The sequence below is a fragment of the Centrocercus urophasianus genome, unplaced genomic scaffold (genome assembly GCF_019232065.1).
Source record: "Centrocercus urophasianus isolate 14NV4802_14NV808 unplaced genomic scaffold, USGS_Curo_1.0 seq_1, whole genome shotgun sequence".
In the NCBI taxonomy this organism is placed as follows: domain Eukaryota; kingdom Metazoa; phylum Chordata; class Aves; order Galliformes; family Phasianidae; genus Centrocercus; species Centrocercus urophasianus.
The window spans coordinates 2594762-2618209 of NW_024884141.1; the positions used below are offsets into that span (position 1 = coordinate 2594762).

General features: G+C 37.2%; 1 protein-coding gene across 3 annotated transcripts in view; it reads right to left on the reverse strand.

The window, feature by feature from the left end:
* The window catches only part of GRM5 (glutamate metabotropic receptor 5), a 228018-nt gene that overhangs the window by 147734 nt on the left and 56836 nt on the right, over positions 1–23448 (reverse strand). The window lies entirely within an intron of this gene.

Below are 23448 nucleotides of genomic sequence, written 5' to 3' on the forward strand. Positions count from 1 at the left end.
GTTTTGCAGCACAGCAAAGTGGGGGAAATGCCTGAAGAACTGCCTAAGGGCTCTAACAGGAAGTGCTGAGAACACTCATTTCAGCATGCATTGTCTAGCTCAATATTTGCTTTATGAGGAGAAAACTCTTACCTGACCAGCAAGAATATTTAAAAGTGTCCTTGTGGATAGAACTCTTGATGCTAAGTTTTATGTCCTGAGATTTGACCTCATTTACACACAAAACAGATCTTACTTAAATACCTTCTTAATTATCAACAAAAGCAAAATATTGCCTTTGAAAAAGTTGATTCTCAGTTGCATCACATTAATGGTAAAGTTATTGCTAAGCACTTACGGGAGCCTGAGTCATAGATGTGAAGTGGAACAACTGTCCTTAGCCTCTTTTAAATTTTCCCCTCAGAGCAAGTCTAAGGCAATTTGATTAAAGACAAAAGGCTATTCTTATCTGACTAATAAATTATTTTAATATTTGGCAATAATCACATTATTTGACTAACCTTTAGGTAGCCAAATTAAATACAGACACTAAATCTTACAGAGAAAGACAGACAACTTTTTATATCACTTAATGCCACATTATTTCATTACGAAAGTGTTATTTGTGTTGAGAAACAGTCAGCCATGATCAGCTAATATACCACTTGCATGACTAACAGCTCATCACATAGAGGGAATTCATTCATCTGTAGTAATACAAATGATCATTGTCTCAATATGTTATCTATCTAAATCACTTCAATTCTATACTTCTTTCAATACTTTTCATATAATTCATCAGATTTTCAATAAACTTCAGAAGCAGAATTTGGAACTGGAGTACACACTTTATCTCAAATTCTGCATTTTTTTTCTCTGTTACATTGTGTAGGTGAATGACAAGCCTGAGATTCATCTAACTGGAGAGACCAGAGTGATATGAAAAATTGCCACATGTGACAGAAAACAATCTGAAATCTGAAAAACATCATGCATAACACTGTGAGGGATGGCCAGGTTTCAAGGTGAGTAAAAAGGATTTTTATGAGAAACAGCCAAAGCCAGCACACACAGGTGAGTGCTGGGGACTGGTGGAGAGTGAGTGGATGTGGTGGGACCTGGGTGCCACCTCAGCAAAGTCAGTTGAGGCTGAGGTTACTGCAACAGTGCTATCAAAAATACCAACGTTGGCTACAGATGTAGCAAAGGATGGTCAGTAGGAAGAAAAGCAGAGATGTACATGGAGGAAAGAAGTACCAACACGGGGAAAATTCAAGAAAAGGATAAAAGGACCACTCACATTTAAGAGCCCTTTGGACCTTCCAAAGGAATTACTCACTTTGCAAATTACTCACATTACAAATCCATCATCAGGTACTTCACACTAAATTCTCAGTATCTGAGCCCTTTCCACAAATACCTACATTTTTATTTTAAGCTTTATGCTTGGCATAATTTGACTCAAGTTGTACCATGTTATTTTGCAAATCAGAATGCTGAATTCATCCTTTCTGTATAATAATCTTCGCAAAATTAAGTTTACTTCAAGCATCACTATTGTGTTTAATATGAAAATGCAGGGAAAAAATTCTCTTGTGAAGTCAAAATACCGCTTTGGGTAAAAAGACATAAGTGTGTAAGTACAAACACACAAGTATGTATAGGAAAGCAGAGAACTTCACGGTACACCTGAATTTTTCATTCTGTCTGCATTCATCTGTTTAAACTAGAATTTCATACACAGTCGTATGGTGACTACCAGAAATTTACGAGATCATTTTATTAATGCTGACTCGTCTACTGATTTTCTTCTGAGACCTCTTCTACACCATCAGACAGAGAGACCATGTTTTGTTTCCCCTGCTTTCTCAAGGCTGTGACAACCACATATTGATTTCCATTGATGCCTGGAGGCATTCAAGGCCAAGTGAAATGGGGCCATGGGCAGCCCAGTCTGGGTGGCAAGTAGCCCATGGCAGGGGGGTTGGAACTGGATGGTCTATAGGGTCCCTTTCAACCCAAATCATTTTATGGTTCTGTGGTTCTCTGATTCTGATTCTGATGCTTCATGGTTGTCTGCATTCAAGCTAAGGAATGACGAAATGTGTTTCTGGTCAGGCATAGCTACAATTCAATACAGTCTGAAAATGCTTTAGAGTTTTCAGACAGCATAATACCATACAACTGTAAGAACAGGTATGATACCTTGCATTTAAAGTTGTGAAAGCATTTTAAATATTCATTATGACTTTAAAACTCTGTAATACAGATCTGGATTAAAGCTATTTTACATATGTTCTGTGGAGAACAGGAAGAATAAATTTGTTCAAGGTCACATAAGGTTACTCAATGAAACAATCAGTATTAGAATATAACAATCTAGATTACCCAGTCCCCATAGACTTCTTTAATCTCTAGCCTCCTTAGCAGCTAAAGCTTTAGAATAATAGATCACAAAGTAAATTTAGGATAGCCCTTCAGCCTTCACACTGAATGAGCTATCCTGCATTAATGGGTCAATTAAACCTCTCCGTTATTTGAGAGCTGCATATCCCTTTATTCTGCTATTTGTTAATATCTACTTGCAGGCATCACCATCTCATATTCTGTGGGTTTCACTTCAGAACAGCTGCCAAGTTAATACATCTTAGTCTGAGGGCATTTCAGTGACTGTGGACACAGCATCCTCAAGGGAGTCTTCTCGGCAGAGATGCTGGTTATTAATGCAGACATGCGGCTATTGTATCTAAATGCATCTCTTCCTCTCTGGCATCACAGAGATTTAGAAGGGTTGACATTTTTCAGTGAAAGTCCTTTCCTGCATATCACATGCAGAAAGATTGTGGGAGGACAGCTGGCCTTTTAGAAATGCAAAAGAATACCTTCTGTGGGAGAATTTAGAAATAGATGTTCCAAACACTAATGGATGTTCAGTAACTAACAAACACAGGTGGATTTAAAAGTAATGAGAACTATCACGATGATATTTTTTAATGATTTCCCCCCAACAACTTAGGATACTCTCACTATCCAGTTCCCATAGTTCCAAATTAGCAAGGTATTTATGGATATGCTTAATTACAGATAACTCCAGTAAAGTCAGTTGCATCATTCTTAAATAACTCTCCCCGCTGGCTCCCTGACAAACTGCTTTTCAATTCCATCTGTTTTCCCTTCCAAGACTGTCAGCAGATTCTCTATACCTATTGTCATTTCCCTCGGCATCCCAAAACAGCTATTTCACTTCTGATCAGCTTATGACGTCAGATCCCTTCACCTGCTTCTTACATTTCTGAACAAGTACTTTTGTGCTCTCAGTCACACCTGGGAGAGATGCTTCATAGACATTTTCAACCACTGTTCGCCTTATATTGCTTTAATACTGTCACACATCTAAAGTTCAATAATCATTTGATTGCAGGAACACTGAGAATACAGCTGCCTGGCATACTGACAAGTCACATTTTCCATGTATGTGCATGTTATGTAAAAATGAAACCGGTTGTTTGAGGAGTGCACTCCATCTTTCCTTACCTGGAAATGTTACTGCTTACCATGCAGTGTTTGTCCCACCCTGCTCTGTGTGTGGTCACACAGAAGAGGGAGCAGGTCATTTCAGTACAAAGTAATTGAGCATCTATGATAACCATCAAAGCTTATAACGCACTTTCTATTCCTAAGCTACTCAGAAATATTAAATTAGGAAACAAGATTTTGAAACTTGTTAAGATCAGTACGAGTCATGTTGGCTTGTATCTTCACAGAATCACATAAATAAAATAATATAAAAATATGTTTCGTTTTTTTGTTGTTGTTGTTTGCTTGTTTTTTAAGGAGCGGATGAACATAATTTGGGGCATAATTGCTTCAGATTCTCAGAATTTGTGACAAGTTGCATGAACTGACAGATGTCAAAGCACATCAAAGGAATGAATGATAAGATACCACAAATAACTGACCTGAAATAGTCACATATTTACAAAAACATTTAATAAGGACACTCCTATAAATTTACAATTGCTTTTTAATATTCTCTACAGCAGGATAGCTATCCTCAGACAAACAAGAAGGTTAATGAGAGTTCAGAATTTAAGACGGAATTCTACCAAGCTTGTAATTCATAAAAAAAAAGCAACCACAATTTAATACAATATAACTCCATTAGGAGTAACAATACATTTTCCAAATGATAAGCATTTATCAAGCTAGCTGGATCTCTTGATTTCTGGAAAAGTGCTTTCTCAGATGTATAGTCAAAGTCAGTCACAGAAAAGGGTCAGGATTTTGCATATCTTTCCCTGAGTTACTTTCTTTTTTACATTACAATGTTTCTTAAATATATATATATAAATATTTTATGCAGATATTTAGAGTTGAAAAGTTCCACAAAAGGAAATTTTGCAGAAGTATTTGCCACAGGCTATTCTGATGTCTTCTTTGGGGTGGGAGATGTGAGTATTTTCACAACAGTACATATGTGGCATAGATGTTATTTGATTTATACACTTTTCAGAGTGTGAAAAGCAATTGGTCAGAAACTGAAACAGCAACAGCCAGAAGGCTATGGGCAGATAGCTATGGGATTGATCAGAAATATAAGCCTTTGTAATAGGTTAGAATTTGCTGACGGGAATGGTATGTGAAACAGGCTGGATGACATGTTAAAGGACTCAAGAGGTTTCTAAGAAGTCCAGTGTTAAAGAAATTAGTAAAACCTATCTGGAGATACATAGATAAGCACATGGAAAAAGACATGTCAACATCAAAAAAACTAAAAGGTGACATCAAGCTGAGGCAGCACAACACATGTAGGAACCACCTACCACCTTTTTCTTGACAGCTATATATTTCTTCCTGCCTCACACAGGGGACTTTGAATGCAGGCTGTTACAACATCTACATCATAGAAGTTGAGTACAGAGCATTACTCCTGTTTTTATCTGTGCTGGCAGAAAACCTGGGAACTGCTTCCAACTAGAAATAGCCTCCATGGACATCCCAAAATTATGATTTTGTTCCTATAGCTGCCAAGAGTGGAAAATCTGGGAACATAAACTATGACACTGACATTGGCATCATCATTTGCTTCCTTTAAGTGGAACTCATTATTTTCACTTACTATAATTTTAAATCTCTTCAAAGTCTATTCTGACTAGTTATTAATTCTGAAAGTGAAGAATAAAATAAGATTTTCTGTATCACATCTACTGTAATTTGGAGTGATTACATACAGCGAAGTCAAACAATGAGGTTCTCAATCACAATTCTACCTGGGTCACAGATACTTCAGATTAAACGTAAAACGTCACTTGATTTCAATTGTGACATTTCAGACATTGACAATTAAGTAGCCAATTAATTTTTATTCAACTTAAAAACAAACAAACAAACTGATTTTTGTTCCTCTGATCTACATTTTCTTTTCTCTGTAGAGGGCCAATAAATTGAGTCAAAACACTACATTATCTGACAGGAAACAACATAGATCTAATTTCCATCCTCTCCTAGCAGTCTGCACCAAAGCAAAAGAATTGGATAAAATCCTTCAATGCTTGTATCTGAAAAGGAAAAATTTACATCTGTTCTTCACTTAAAATTTATTTCCTATGAAAATAAATATTGTGAAAGATATTTTTTTTTTTCCAAATAATAACCCCAGATCTCCTCACAGCAGAGAATTTCACATTTCCTAACAGCTCTAATTCTAATACATTGGTCTTAGTATTATATGAGAAAAGTCTATCTGGCATGCTTTTATCATCAGGTAAAGATATTGTATCAGGTGAATAAGATTTTGTTGTAATTAGCTTTAAAATGTCCTGTTATTTGCTTTTCTACATGATAAAAAGCAAGTCCAAGGAAACAGTGCTCGTCTGGTAACATACTTTCTCTGTATATGAAAAAGCTGTCAAATGCTAAAATTTTACAGCATACTCATACACCAATTAGATGTAGCAAACTCTGTTCCATAGATATAAGAAATGAAAACTAGTATGGTTGGATGGTGCCCTGGGCACCCTGAGCTAGTGTGTGGCAACCCTGCCCATGGCTGGGGGCTTGTAGATAGATGAACTTTAAGGTCCCTTCCAACCTAAGACATTCTTGATTCCATGATTCTATGATACTGCTTTGTCCTGTGGTATCTTTTTCTTTATTTTAAACTTCCTAAATAAAAAGTGCTTCAAAGCCACTAAAAAAAAAAAAACATGGGGCCTATTAGTCTCCAATGTCTCCATCATTAGTTACTTACAGAGGTTACCTCAGCTTCTGCAAGTAAAAATACTGCAGCAATGAGCAGCATAAATGATTTTAAGTTGAGGGAGGGAAGATGTAGTTTGGATATCAGGGGGGAAGTTCTTTGTAATTAGAATGGTGAGATGCTGGAACAGGCTGCCCAGGAAAGCTGTGGATGTCCTGAGCCTGGAGGTATTTAAGGCCAGGTTGGATGGGGCCCTGGGAAGCCCCATGTAGCATTAGAGGCTGGCAGCCCAGCATGTGGCAGGGGGTTGGGGCTTGATGATCCTTGAGGACCATTCCAACCCAAGCCATTCTATGGCTCTATAATTCTATGATTCTGTGATTCTATGATAAGACATTAAAAATTTGAAAATGTGATTCATCGTTAACAGAAGAAAATAGTGTTTCTTTTGTGTATAAATTATTGAGTGAAATTCTTTGGAATGCTAGAAATGATTTTTGTATGCACATTAGTTTAATATGTCTGATGTAAGATACATTTAGAAATTTTCTTTTGAGAAATAAAAACCAGAAGCAAAAACAGAAACAAAAACATAAGCGGAAAGAAATAATACTGCTTTCTAACTCTGGCTTTATAACTTTAGATTTCTTATACATAAAATATATAAAGACATAAATATATAAATTAAAGCATGCTCACAAAAGAGTTAAATATAACAAAGTCATTAAAACATCTGCTAAATGTTTGATGTCAGTGCACGGATACCTGAACAGAGATCAGACTCTGAATGTGCTGTACAATAGCTAAGGAAAAGCTAGACTACTGTCATTTTACTTCAGGTTTCAAATTTAACCTCAGAACTGGTAGAAAAGGATTGGCTCTTCCATCAAGGCCTTTGTGCCAGTCTATTCTGACTGACTGTATGTGAAATGAAGAGACACTCAATACTGCTGACATTCTTCTCCACTGTGAAAAACGTTTCAAATACCTTCTTTGTGAATTGTATGGTCTGCACATAAAGAATCATGAGATTAAATGTTGCTATCTGTAATTCCTTTGTGATTCTAGATTTAAAAAGGACAGAGAGAAAAAGACTAGAGGTATTAGCGAGTCATTGGTCTGTACACAACTTTCCACAGACTTAACCACAGTAACAGGCCAGAATTGGTGCTGGAGGCTACTGAGTATGACCTATAACTTTAAAAGCAAATCTTGTGATGAGTGTGCATGAAGATATGCAAAGAATAGTGTTCTGGAACAGTAGTCTGCTGTTCTAAAGAGCTTCTGAATCAACACCAGAGTATCTGGTAACTGTATTTATTGCTAAGTGAGTTTTAAAGCATCTCATGCTCCATTCTATTATTATTTACATTCTTCAAGTATACACTGTATTGATACAATGGAAAAGTCTCTCAATATTTCTTCAAGGGCTTTGTTTGTACTAAATTAGAAAGATATTTGGAGATTATCTTCCCCCTAGAATCTGTCCACTTGGATTAGAACACATTTGTGCAAAAGACTCTAAGTATAGTAAAAAGGAGAGAAAGAAACACTTTTATTATATCAATCTACTGCAGTTCTGCCCCTGACAGTGTCAGTAACACTTTTCCCTCCCACCACTTGTAGTCACATTTTTCTCACCTCCTTCTTTCCCCGTCATGATAAGGCTGATGAATTGGCAACAACAACAGCAACAAAATGTTATTTAATTTAGTTTCCTAAGCTTTCAAAGGAATCTGAACAAAGAAGGGATGGGAAAAGTCAGGTGGGGGAAAAAAGTGGGTGTAACAACTTCAGGCAGCACAATCTCAACATGAAAATTGAAGCTTGCTGATGAGAAAAAAAAATAAAAATGCTACATACCCAGTCATGGCATAAAAGAGTTGGCTTCCATAGCAAGCTTTGTGTCTTGGAAACAAGCCACTGCATGAATTGAGAGTCAAGAGGTCTAGTTGAAGAGTGCATTTTTCAAAATCTATGAACTACTGTATTGAGAACTCATTGTTTTGGGATTATTGAAAGAGAAATATAGTAGTAATACATAAAATGCCACATACAAAATGCAGTAAATGGACTTCATACACCTACCAGAACAACACAGGTTTTCTGTTGTTGTTTTGTTAGTTTGTAGTGAGTCACTATATTCTTTCATTCATGTTGAATAATGTATAACAAATTGAAAGATGTGTTTTGATATTAAAATACTTCAAATATATTTTTTTACATTATATTTTCCTGTTATTGAATGCACATTATGTCCATCAAATGCGTGATAGAAAAGAAGAATGAATAAATAGAGTTTTAGTATCATAGTTGCATATAATCTTAGAAACTTCTCACCTGAATATATTTAATATCCTTCTCTGAGATGAAATGAGGTTATTCTATGATTTAGTATCAGTGATGTTTTTCCCTAGGTTCAGTAAACATCAGTTCCAGTTTTGACAGAGTTAACTGGATACACATTTCACTATTTACATTCCCTGAGAAGATCAGCTGCAAATCCAAGATGGTTTTGTCTTTGCAGGATCACGTAGTCCAACTGTCAGCTCACTCCCACCATGCCCACTGACCACATCCCTCAGTGCCACATCTCCACAGTTCTTGAACACTTCCACACTTCCACTTTTACTTTCGAATAGAATAGAGTAGAATAGAAAATGTTAATATGAAGAAGCTTGATTCAAAATAAATTATTGTTAAAATTGAATATTTTTGAAAAATCAAGACAGTCTCTCATTCTTTTTTAGAATGAAAATTAATGCCTAAAAAAAAAAAAAAAAAGAAAAAAAAAAAAGATTGAAAATTTGGGTTTTATCTACATCTAATAGTGGTTTCATCCGTATCACTGAACTATCCAAGTGCTTACCTATTTTCTACAGCTGGCACTTTTTTGGTACGTCTTCAGTAAATCACCCAATTTTTAACCTCATCATAAATAACATTGCAAGAGATCTAAGATCCAAAATCTTGACCATGTCAACATTTGTAATGATGATTGTGCCAAGTCTGAAAACCAGTGATGAAATTAACTGCTAAATAGGACCTACAGGAGTGGAAGGGAAAGAGCCAACTATCTAATAATTATATCATTAAAATGTTCACTGGTGCTCAGTCTTTTATTCACATCAATTTGTTTAAAATAAAATCCTCTATTCAATTCAGTTTTCCTTTATGAATAATGCATCTTTGGGACAGTTGGTTCAGTGAAAAAGTGGCATCTTGAAGCACGGATCTGCTAATGAATATGTAATTAATTCCTGACCCAAACATAAGTAAGTGATGAGTGACCTTTGTATTTAGGAACCTTGTATTCGGGAACTGTCATTGAGGAGCTTTCAGATGCAACATCACAGAAAGGTCACCACTACATATTTAGCAGGTTCAGTTTCATCACTATGTACAGTGTTTTGATGCCAGAGCAGTTGTGATAGTACAAGAGAATGTAGCTGCATTCAAACAAGAGATCAGATTAAAACAACACAAAGACTTCACATATAATTAACTCTTGAGTGGAACTATTACACAGTAAAGATCATATTTTGCCATCTAAAACTGGACTTAAATGTGAAATAATAACATAAAAGATTTCAAATCAAGAGTTTGGGTTTGGATCTTTATGCAATATGCAATGTTACATTGTACATTCTAGTATTAAATGGGGAGTTTGGTGTCCCTGTCTGCGGCAGGGGGTTGGAGATTCATGATCCTTGAGGTCCGTTCCAACCCGGGTCATTCTGTGATTCTGTGATTCTGTGTACAAACAGGCCACCTATTTCATATTTCTGGGGTACTCACAAGAAGGGCATGGATCTGTTGGAGCAGGTCCAGAGGAGGGCCGCAAGATGATCAGAGTGCTGGAGCACCTGCCCTACGAAGACACGCTGAGGGATCTGGGGCTCTTCAGCCTGGAGAAGAGAAGGAGGACTCTGGAAGGACCTTCTAGTGCCCTGCCAGTACCTGAAGGAGGCCTACAGGAAAGCTAGGGAGGGACAATTATAAGGGCAGGTAGCGACAGGGTGAGAGGAAATGGATTTGAACTGGAATTTAGACTAGATATTGGGTAATTTAGACTAGACATTATGAAGAAAGTCTTTACTGTGAGGGTGGTGAGACACTGGAACAGGTTGCCCAGTTTTGGATGCCTCCTCCGTGGAAGCTCTCAAGGCCAGGCTGGATGGGGCTGTGAGCAACCCAGTCCAGAGGGAGGGACCCTGCCTATAGCCGGGGGTTGGAACTACATGATCTAAAGTTCCTTCCAACCCAAACCGTTCTATGATTCTATATTTGTGTAGAGATGTGTACTTTTTTTCTCTTTGACTCTTAACACTTCCCAATCAGAACAATAGTTTATTATGGTCATTTAATACTGTAATAACATAAATCAGGAAAGTTTAGATGCCCAGTGCTCTTAAAACACCCATTTCAAGATCCTTTCTTTGTTATTCTTGCCAGAAGTCTCAACACTTGGAAGCACATTCAAGACAACAGAGAACAAAGTGGAAAAGCAATATTGACTATTTAGGTGAAGCAAAATGCCTTAGGACAAGATTTATGTTTAAAAAAAGGAAATCTATTTAAAGAAATGTATCTCATCTTTTTTCAGCATTGTTATATGAAACACCTTAATTTTAAACTATGTAACAATGAAGATCCCTCAAAAAATGTGTCATTTCAATAAGATATTTTGGGATCTAACATATCATTATAACAATCACTACTACCTGATAGGAGATCAGAAAGATGATGAGTAATGACTTCCAACACTGGGACACATTCCGAAGGATCCATCTGTAGTTTGCAAAGATAATCCCTGAAATATTCTTTAAAATCTTGGTAGACTGACTGAAATCTTAACTGGTCTCCATTCATACTCTATTGCTGACAGTTTAGTCATAACTTGGTCATGAGCCAGGACCAGTCACTTTATGGCAGCGTCCTGCCATGCAGTACTTGGCAATGGAAAAAATCTAAGAGAGGAGGAAATTATGCTGTCAAAAGCTTACAGTGTAATTTAAAGAGATATAAAAAGGGATCATAATTCAAAAGTAGGGAAGTAAGAGTGTGGTAAATGGTAATAAGAGCATGAAATATATTGGCCACTGATGTAAAAGGATATATGACTTCAATAGAAGATCAGAAATCTTAATTTATGTTTGATCTTCAGAAAAGAGGTCACTTTTAATTGCAACATATTATTGTCATTATCTTTTATTATCACTAATGTTAGCGCTAAGGAATCAGTGATGGAAGGCACAGTAAATCTAGAAGGTATCTTAATATTTTAACCCATTTAACTATCTCTTAAAAATAATTGCTTTTAAGCTATTAAGCTTCTTATAGAGAATGATCATCAGCCTTCACACATTTACTTTACGCTTACCTTTAAAACCTCTTGCTAAATAGTCTATGTTTTTTGGCACCATAACCTTGGGAATATTAGTCATCTTAAGACTTAAAAACAGAAATGTGGCACTGAGAAGGAAATTTCATGAGAAATTAACACAGAATGGAATTGTGTGAGTGATCAAATGCAGACCGTTATCCAGACTCTATGGCAGAGCAGAGCAAAATGGCACTTTGATGGCAAAATCTACCTATTTTTAAAGGATGCACTTGTTGGAGAAAATCTTGTGCAAAACACCTATTTGTGTCCTTCATATATATACATATATATATCTTGTAGTGGGTATACATTGATATCCCGTGTTTCAACAGTATCAAATAAAGAGTTGCAGTAGGAAGGAGCTGGATCTGTGAGATGAAATGCAGACAACAATTGCTAATTCATCGGGCCAGCTGACAAATTTGAAATAAATAAACTACAGGTGAAGTTTAGCTTAAAAATAAACATTTTATATTTGCATATTGATTTTGAAAATCCATTTATTTCAACATTTTTTTTCCTCCACATATGGCATAGGAAGTGGAACATTCACAGAAAAGAAATGTTGGTGGCAGCAGTCCTCATTCTTTCTACCTCTGTTTCTCACCTGAAATGCTTGTCTCCAAACTGGGACACCTAGATTTAATTCCTCCTTTGACAAAAGGATCTGAACATGCATCTACTGCTTCTCAAGTGTGTAAGCCTAGCTATCAAGTAACACTGTTACAGTTGGAAACCATAGTGAGACATGTCAGTGGGTGTGCAAAGGATCAAGTAAACTCAAGTGATTCTGAATCTCTTTTCCTTTCTCTAGAAAGGTCCATCTAGGAGACAATTCTGGGACAGCAGTGTGACTCTCTCTGGACAGTTTCCTGGTCAGTAGGCCTTCCATTCTCTTCTCTATCTGATAATTGTATGTCGTGAAGACTGCAGAAATCCAGATACTTTCTGTAGTGTATTCAATCATTCCTAGGTAAAATATTCCCTACTGACAAATAGTTTCTTGATATGCATGTAGTATCTCTGAATATCACAGAATCACAGAACGGCCACAGTTGGAAGGGACCTCAAGAATCATGAAGCTCCAACACCCCTGCCACAGACAGGGCCACCAACCTTCACATTTAATACTAGGCCGGGCTGCCCAGCGCCCCATCCAGTCTGATCTTGAACATCTCCATGGACGGGGCATCCACAATCTCTTTGGGCAACCTGTTCCAGCACCTCACCACTCTCTCTTTAAAGAACTTCCCCTGACATCCAATCTAAATCTTCCCTCCCTCAACTTCAAACCATTTCCCCTTGTCCTCCTCTTATCTACCCTTTCAAAGAGTTTACTCCCCTCCTGTTTATAGTCTTGCTTTAGGTACTGAAATGCTGCAATGAGGTCACCCTGCAGCCCAGCTCCCTCAGCCTGTCTTCACAGGGGTGGTGCTCCAGTCCCCTGATCATCTTTGTGGCTCTCCTCTAGACCCTCTCCAACAGCTCCCTGCCTTTCTTGTACTGGGGACTCCAGACCTGGACACAGTACTCCAGATGGGCCTCACAAGAGCAGAGTGAGGGGGACAATCATCTCCCTGTCCCTGCTGGCCACCCCTCTTCTGATGGAGCCCAGGATACCATTTGCCTTCCGAGCTGCAAGGGCAGACTGCTGGCTCATGTTAAGTTTTTCATCTATCAAGACCCCAAGGTCCTTCTCAGCAGGGCTGCTCTCAAGGACCGCTCCTTCCAGTCTGTATGGATGCCTGGGATTCCTCTGGCCCAAGTGCAAAACTCTGCACTTTTCTGTGTTGAACCTCATCAGGTTCACCCAGGCCAACCTTTCAAGCCTGTTGAGGTCCCTCTGAATGGCATCCCTTTCTTCCTTCCACTGTGTCAACCACACCACTCAGCTTGGTGTCATGAGCAAACTTGCTGAGGGTGCACTCAATTCCATCATCAATGTCATTGATAAAGATGTCAAAGAGCACAGGTCCCAAGACAGAGCCCTGGGAGATGCCCCCCGTTACCGGCCTCTGTGGACATAGAGCCATTGATGACCAATAGATCCTTAAAGACTGTTACTGTTTATCTAATGTAGTGGCACTGACTGTGTGGAAAACTATTAGTTCTGAGTGTAAGTTATCTGAGTTATATCACGGGAATAGCAATCTGGAAGATTAATTGCTTGAAGTAAATGATCCAACTCTGTCTTCATTGTTAATGCTTGATGTTTCCCAAGTTTCCAGTACTGTATAAATGTTTTCTTGTTCCTTCTTGCTTCCATGTTTTGTGTTTCTGTTGTTGTGGTACTGTTTGTTTTGTTTGTTTGTTTGCTAACTAAGAATGCATGTAGGATTTTTCCTCAGGGAATGACAAACAGTTTTTGTTAATGTCTGTGTTCCTGATTATGTCAGGACACAGCTCTGGCCATGTCGGAGTAGTTAGTGGGACGAAAAAATGCATAATCGTGGTAGTTGATCATTTCTTCTCAGCATGTTGCAGAAGAAAGAAAAGCATTCTTTATCAGTTTTAAACTGTCTTCTCCTGAGAATGTTCTGATTTACCTTCTTAATATTTTGTAATAAAAGAATGTGAGAGAAGTGGCAGATGCTATCCTCACAAAAACAAAATAATGCAATATGTAAATTTGAAAAATTCAACTGCTATTTTTAAGCACAGAATAAAACTAGCAAAAAGTGTAATGGAAGTTTTTTCCCCTATTACATATATCTCTACTATCTCTGGAAAGAATGAAAACAAAAGCATTGAATTGTTCAGAATATTGTGTTTGGACACAACAGAAATCTACCCTTACTTAAAAAGGTACTTATCTGACTGTCTCCTACACATAAATCCTTTTCCACTATGTGAAATATTATTCACTTTAACTGAGCAGTTCATACTCTCCCCTATGTCTTCTTTATAAAAATCAAGCTAACCACAATAAGGCCAGATACTACTTACTTCTTTGACTTAACCTCTGTACATTTTGTACAGCTTCTTCATAGATATCACTGTAAATCTAGGAAATAGAATAAGCTATATTTCCACATCCATGTATTGTATGCAGTTTTCAGATAGCTATGAGTAGCACAAAACTGTAGTCTGAGTACTCAGTAAAGGAAAAGGATATTTTATTACTTACACATCTACAAGAACAAATAATATAGTTACAAGGATGAATGCCATAGTAAGGACAGCACCGAACAATGCTCAAAATGGCAAAAGCAATGGCATGGTTTTCCAAGCCCTCTACATTTCAAAATAACCAATGACTTAATTCAGAAATTTGCAGCTGCAAACTCCAATGTGAAATGAATGTAACTTTTCTGATTTTTAGACACTTCTTCCTTATCTAGACCTCTGTCTATTTCCCATTCCCTCACTTACTATTTTTGCCATTCTAATGAAAAGCTTAATTCCTATTGCTAGCAAACATGTTATTCAATTCTACTTTCCTCAAAGTGATCAAAATATCTCATGCCATATTTAATACAAATGAACTGGTTCATAGATTTTGATCACATTAGCCACTGACTGAATTAGGTTGTGTTTCCCATAGTTCCTTTCTACTTCTGCTATTTTTTCATGCCTATGGCCTACACATTATATTTAGTTTCTGACTCATTTCTTTAGAGGTCTGAATTCTTTTCTGACTCACTGGGAATCATCTATGCTGTTTTAGTTTCACCAGGACAGGTTTTCAGATTTCATCTCTCATATGTCACCACTAATGTCTCAAAGTTTGTTCTGTCTCACATAGGCAAAGGCTGTTGTCAGATGCTGCTTCACCAATCAAATGTCTTAAGATATTCTCCTTCCATAAGATTTCCACAACTTATTAATTTATGGGATTTTTCTGTTGTTTTGTCTGTTTCTTTTTTTTTGTTTTGTTTGTTTGTTTGTTTGTTTGTTTGTTTGTTTGTTCCTCAGAGTGCACTGATGGTTAACTTATTTGCTGTTTCCTCTAAGAAATGAAGTTAATCCTAAAACTATTGAATAAATGCAGTGTAGCCAACTATAAGTACAGAAATAACAGGAATATCATGTATAGTATCTACCAAAAGAAAAACAAGAATGACATTGGTCAAAAATGATATGAGTTATCACTGTTGAAAATGGAGTTCTTATTTGCCTTCTGGTCCTCAGAATCTAGCAGGCACTGAAATTTCTATCTTGTTTACTGCTAGCATAAATGTAGGATTCACATCTTGCTTCTATAATACAAATTTTTCATTCATCTGAGCCCTGGAAGTATTTGGAAATTTTAAAAGAAAACTTGCCAATATTATCATTATGAATTGCATAATGAAAATTATATGTATTTTACTAAAAATAAAGAGTTCAAGAACTGATGACTAGTTCCAAATGCTTTTTATACGCCCTAATGTTTCCAAGCCATCTGCAAAGGGTTTCATGAATAACACAGGTTTTATAGGAAACCCGGATCCTTCTGCTGCATTAGCTGAAGGCGAGGCATTTGTCAACACATTAAATGACACTAAATATTTAGACTTAGACAACTAAATCTACGCTAGACCCCACACACCCATGTCATAGTGGTATTTTTTTAATGAAACTGTAGATCTTGTATATAGCCTGAGGAAGCAAAAGGATATAACCCAGTCCTTTCCAATTCAAGGTCCATTCAGAGAGTGTTTGAAGACTACATACAGTGGGGTAGAGGGAATCCCCTTTTACCTCTTTCCCTGCAGTAAATTGTCTCCAGTACCACAGATAACTCAAAAAGAGAAAACCAGTGACATGGTTCACATAACAGTGCATGTGCTCTGGGGCCTAGGATTCAATGGTGAATTCTGTCACATAATTATTTTACAGTGTAGATGCAACCTTAGTGACAGCAAGGGTGATGGCCAGTTCAGAGACAATCAGTTCATAGAATGATAGAATCACCAAGGTTGAAAAAGACCTCCAAAATCATTCAGTACAACCACCAAAAATATTTCTCCACTAAACCATGTCCGTTAGTGCAATATCTAATTTTTTCTTGAACTCAAACACTTCCTTGGGCAGTCCATTCCAGAAACAGAACATTCTTTCAGAGAATAATTTTTTCCTGACATCCAACCTGAATCTGCCCTGGCACAACTTGAGGCCTTTCTTTTTTGTCCTATCACTTCAGTGCTTCCAAGGATGGGCTTTCTGCCACTCTGTAGGCAACCTGTTTCAGTACTTCACCACCCTTACTGTGACTGGAAGTCTAAATCTTCCTTCTTTTAGTTTGACCCAGTTCCGCTTGTCCTATCGCAATAGAGTCTCCATACAATATTGTATATTGTACTCTTCATACAATATATGAACAAAGAGCAAGCAAGAGTTTCTGTCAGAAGTGTCAGAGTTTCCACTCTCATAATTTCCTCTTATTCTAGATAATAATTGAGCATTAGGATGTCAAACACAAAAATCTTAGGTAAAAAGTTTCTATAAATTTCAATGCTGAAAGGATCTCAAATGTCAGTCTTCTTTTTTGAACTGAAAACAATGATAGTATTCCAATTTTTCCCTTATTTAGACACAGAATGGCCATTATGGTGAGCTTTTCTCAGGCATGTAGGGATCTAGCATGGATTTATTTGAACACCTGAAGTCTTCCAAGACATTAATGGAAAATTTAGAGTTGCAAGAAATGTATAATGAAATACATAAAATATAAATAATCCCTGAGTTAGGATGGGCTAACTGTTGTGTAGTCATCTTCTTACAAAAACAAAACAAAACAAAAACAATTGGTATATATATATTTAAAATAGGCTACCTTTTGATAAATATTACAGCCATGACATGCAAAATGGTAAGAAGTGAGACAATTTGATCAAGCGTGAAACCTTCCCTTTTAATACAAAAGTAACAAGAGTTTTACAAGCCAAGTTCAGTGAAGATCCTAACATCCTTCAAAGGAGTGTGGTTTATGCCAAAACTAGGTTGCCAAATGACAAATAGAATGCAATTTAATGAATTTAGTGTATTAATTCCAAAAAGTACACAATAAATGGAATCAAACTGAACATAGCAAACTTGAGATATTCAATTTCTCATTAAAATAATTCTTTAAAACTTTATGCAGTAAGTAGGAGAAAATTGAAATAATCCTAGAATTAATAACAATTGCAATAAAAATAATGTATTGACATTGATTTTCTTTTTCATAGCAAATGTTATATTTACAAAGAAGTGGAAAGAACTGCTCATTCTGCCTATTGCAGCTGACAAACATTTCAGCTTTTCCCATTCTGTGTGTTTTTGAACGAACAAATTTTGAAGGAGTCAAAATTAGGATGGCATCATAGGCATATCTATTTAATTTAAATTCTAACCAAATAATGTAATAAAGAAATTAACCAGCTAAAGAGAAATGATCTGTAGAGTAAAATCATTAATGAAACATGATGGAAAACAATGCTATCAAAACAATGCTATTCTAAAAATTAATTTAGAAATGTGTTTTAATAAGATTAATAGTGTTGCTAATATTCATTTCAACCTGATAATGCACAGTATTTTAATGAAGAAACCTGAAAAATAAAGTATTTTACAGAAAGTAAAGATTAAATAAAGAACTAACTGATAGATTCTAAATAACATAAAAGGGGAATTAATCAGTATAATATAGCAAGATCTTGCAAAGAATTATCCTGGACCTTCTGGCATTTAACATTGTTATTGAAAGCCTGGAAGAAAATTAAGATGTATTAATCGATTTTGAAAACAACACGAAGACAGATGAACTGCAAAATATTAACAAAAATAGAGCAAAGTCATGGAACATCTTGTATGATTCAGCTAGTTAGGCAGAAACTAGATAAGCGTTTGAATATGGCCATGTGTGAAGTTATATGTCTAGGAACAGAAGAGGAAAGCTATTTTTATGGAATAGAAATCTCTATTCAGACAGCCAGTGATTCCTGACAGTGACTTGAATCTTAAAGTAATTCATTAACTGAACATAGGTTGCTGGGCAATTTTATGTTCAAAACATAAACATAAACAGAGGTAGGTTGAAGAAGAATAAACTCACTTTATTTTTGTGTTTGGCTTTGATATTACCGATACTGTTATATTGATTTTATATTAAAAAAATATATAAATTACTGGTCACTCAGTACTATAAAAATAACTAGAAAACATGCTTAATAACAAAATAAATGACATATGATTTATCATATGAATATATGATAACAAAATATAAATTATAAAATTATAAAGAGATAAATCTGATTAGTTCTACTAAATAAGGAGTAACTTGCGTGACTCATTCATGGATTACTTAAAACACAGATTCAAATGGACATGCAAGGTAGATTATCCCATTTGACTTCAGATGTCTACTGTGTAGATGTTTGTATACAGATTTCACAGAATCACAATATCGCAGGCATTGGAAGGGACCTCAAGCAATCTTCAAGTCTAACCACCTGTTAAAGCAGGTTCCCTACAATAGTTCACACAGATAAGTGTCCAGATGGGTCTTGAATATCTCCATTGAAGGAGGCTCCACAACCTCTCTGGGCAGCCTGTTTCATTTCTCCATCACCGTGACCATAAAGAAATTCTTCCACATGTTCAGATGTACAAGATTTAGGGCATTCCTCCCTCCTTTTAGATATTTATAAACATTTATCAGATCTCCTCGCAGTCTTCTTCCCAGGCTGAGTATACCCAGATTACTCAGTCTTTTCTCATCTGAGAGATGCTCCAGGCCCTTTATCATCTTTGTTGCCCTCCACTGGACTCCTTCTAGGAGAACCCTGTCTTTCTTGAACTGGGAAGTCTAGAATTCTATGCAGTATTCTAAATGTGGCCTCATCAGGGCAGAGCAGAAGGGGAGGATCACTTCCCTTGCCCTGCTGTCCATGCTCTTTTTAATGCACCCCAGGATACACTGGCATTCTTAGCTACAAGAGCACACTATTGGCTCATGGTCAACCTGTTGTCCATCAGGACCTGCAGGTCCTTCTCTGCAGTGCTCATCTCCAGCATGTCATCCCCTAATCTTTACTGATTTTGGTATTCTCTCCTGGTGCAAGACTATACAGTCTTGTTATACCTCCTCAGGTTCCCCTCCATCCAACTCTCCAGTCTGTCCAGGTCTTGCTGAATGGCAGCACAGCTTTCCAGTGTGTCCATCACTCATTCCAGCTTTGTATCATCAGTAAACTTGCTGAAGATGGACTCCATCTCTTCATTCAGGTTGTTGATAAAGATGTCGAACAAGACCAGACCCAACACTGACTGCTGGGGAACATTGCTAGTTGTAAGCCTCTAATCAGACTCTGTGCCACTGATGACAACCCTCTGAACTCTTCCAGTCAGCCAGTTGTCAATCTACCTCACTGCCAACTCAACTATCCCACACTTTCTAAGTTTCATAACAAATTCAAACCTCATTTATACAAAAAATATGTTTATTTGACTATAAAAAACTGTACAATTAAATAATTGCACAGTCAATTTCTACAAAGGTTTATAGGACTAGTCTGATGAACATTAATAAGCTTTTTGCATTCCATTGGGAATTTATGTGTGATGTAATGGTGCTCTTCTGATACATATAAGATCAGAATACAATCTTATAAAAATATAAACTTGTTTTTGCATTTTTGTGATAAAAACATGTTTTTGCATAATTGTGACAGAAGTTATTGTTTTGAGTGTTCAAATACAATGACCTCAAAACCAGATGAATCTTTAAATAAGAGTTCTTAGAACAATATTTTGTGTCTGCATAGATCAAGCCGATGCTGTAAAGGTATGTCTGGAGAAGTTTCTCAAGGCTGTATAAACCAAGTGACGGCAGCTATTTCTCATATGTATTGCCCTTTAAAATTTTTACCATCTTTGTAGCCCTCCCTTGGATACTCTCTACTACTTTTATGTCTTTACATTGTGGTGCCCCAAACTGCACAGTGCTTGAGGAGAGGCCACATCAGTGCTGAGATGAACAGCACAGTCACTTCCCCTGAATGGCTAGCAGTCTTGTGCTTGACGTACCACAACTTTATGTTGCACATCCAACTTGCAGAGAAAACATTCTCAGCACATTTTCTCATACGAGTCATCAGCAGACTTTGCCTGATCTTATTTGCTCTAGTTGAGAGGATCAGTTTTCTTCTGTGTTATGGATGAAGGCCCCCAGAGAACACTTGCTCCAAGGTTACAAATAAGAGCTGTGACAGAAAGATACTCAGCCAGATCATAACTGTGGTACTTGTGGTCTTAAGACCCAGCCCAAGAGAGAAAGAGAAATGACATTTTCAAGATTGAAAGGAGAAGCTGCAGGACTTTACAACTATCAAAACAGAGGAGAATTTTCAAAATGCTCATACCCTATTTAACAATTTTTTGATCACCCCTTATCTGCACCAACACTATGTGCCTGTGGCAGATAATGAGGGACTTAAACTGAAATAAATGTTCATACTGTGATCTGACTCAGGCACAGAGAAACAAGTAAATTAAGATTTATGGCTGATATGCTGTCTGCACCCATTCTTATTATACGTCAATACTGCAAATGCCTTTAGCACGGGAATAACCACTGTACCCATAACATTTTGTTGACATCATAATGATGATTTAAGGATGGAACTTAAGTTTTAATTTGGAAATTTCTTGACTTTGCAGGTTTAAAGGAGACTTGCAAGTGACTTGAATGAGAATTTAGCAACCTGGAGACATACATAGAGTGCCGTTTGCATTCACAGTGATTTTGGAAGTCTTGAGCCATGACTGACATAATTCTGCTGGTTTCCAGTCAGTCATATTCACCAACTTGAAGTCTAATTTTCACAGCAGTTCAAAATCTATTTTCCAGCTACAGAGTTCCCCAGTATCCATAATTGCCAAGATGTGTTTTTTGTTTTTTGTTTTTTGTTTTTTTTTTCCCGAGGTAATGAAGATTATAAGATAAAGATTGTTGCAGAGAAGGTGTAAAATAAAGCTTTCTCCAAAGAGACACTGCAGGGAAAACTGGATAAGGCTGGATGGACCTACTTAGAATCATTAAATAGCTTGGATTGGAAAGAACTTTTAACATCATTCAGTTCCAACTCCCTGCCACAGGCTGGGTTGCCAATCACCAGTTCAGGCTGCCCAAAGCTCATCCAAGCTGGTCTTGTGCACCTCCAGGGATGGGGCACCACAGCTTCTCTGGGCAGCCTGTGCTAGTGCCTCCCTATCCTCTGAGTAAAAAAAAAAAAACCTCCTAATATTTAATCTAATTCTCCTCTCTATTGTTAAACCATTCTCCTTCATTCTATCACTATCTGCTTATGAGAAAAGTCAAGTCTTCCTCCTTCTTATGATCTCCCTTTGAGTACTGGAAAGCTGCAATGAGGTGTCCTCTAGCCTTCTCTTCTCCAGAATGAAGAATCCCAGCTCCCTCAGTTTTTCTTCTTAGATGAGGTGTTCCAGCCTCCTCTGGACCCACTCCAACAGCTCCACATCCTTTGTGTACTGGGTCTCCAGGCCTGGACAAAGTGCTCTACATTGGGCTTAAAGGTCAGCACAGAGGGGGATGGTCACCGTTCTCTCCCTGCTGCCACCCCTCTTTTTATGCAGCCCAGAATATTTTTTGGCCATTTAGGCACCCTGATGGCTCATGTGCAGATAGCTGTTGACCAGCAGCTCCCCAAGTCCTTTTCCAGACAATCTTCCCCAAGCTACTACTGCTGCACTGTAGTACTCAGCCATCAGTCAGTGTTAAACCACTGCATTCCTTTCTGGTGCTGTGTTCCTTTCATTTACACGCACCTCTTGTGGGAGAAATAGTCCTAGACTGAATGAGTGAAGAAGCATTGATCACTTCTGGTATTATCATGTGCTTTTGAACCAGAAACTGCAGCTCTCAATAGGAGAAACAAAAGAGTAAGGCTACCTTTATTCATCCTCCCAAGTAAAAGACAAGTAAGTGATTCATCTTAAATTTTCAGTGGTGAGTGTTCATAACAAACGGTTTTCAATCAATCTGTGCAGAGGAACAAACAAAAGAGTCATGAAAAATATACAGAGAGAGAGAGAGCGAACTGAGTGAGATAGATAAAACTTGAAGAAATTACAATTTTCACTTGAATGCCTTATAAGAATAAGAAAGATCTGTTGGTGAATTATCCTTTTTAAACTGTTCTGAGATTCTATCTGCTGGTGTATACCATTGTCATGGTTCTATGTTCTTTTTTTTTTTTTTTTTTTTTATTTTGGGTTTCAGTATTCCACATCAAAACATCATTGAAGTGTTAATGCCCCAATTCCAAGTACCTATCCCTGTACATTACAGCAGTCACTGGGTCTGGCCCTTCCAGGTGGGGGGGGGGGCGTTCTCTTGCTGCCTTGCAGTGGGTGCTGGAGGTGCTTTCCTAGCCTTTCCAAGCTTTTCAGGTTTCACTCAGTCCCAGGAACTCTCTCATCTTTTCTGATTTATTAATCCCAATTTCAATTAAATTGTATATATTGTGTTATCTTGTATTCCGATATTATAGTAAAATAAGTTTTCCTCCATAGATTGTTGCTGCTGTTCTTCTCCTCCCTTCCTTCCCATTTTTGTGGGACTGGGGTGGGGGGGGGAGGGCAGAGGCCTGTTGCCCCTGTCACGGACATAGATTGATCTGGTCAACTCCATGACAACCATTTAAATAAAATTGCACAGAGAAAATCCTGATCTTAATACTGACTTCTAACTACTTCAGTGTTGACAACTTTGACTAATCAGAATAGAGTGGGCTTATCAGATTTCCTGAAATAGCTTTTTATCAAGAAACAGATGAGAAAAAAAAAAAAAAAGGATGAAAAAAAAAAAAAAAAAAAAAAAAAAGGAAGGAAGGAAGGAAGGAAGGAAGGAAGGAAAGAAGGAAGGAAGGAAGGAAGGAAGGAAGGAAGGAAGGAAGGA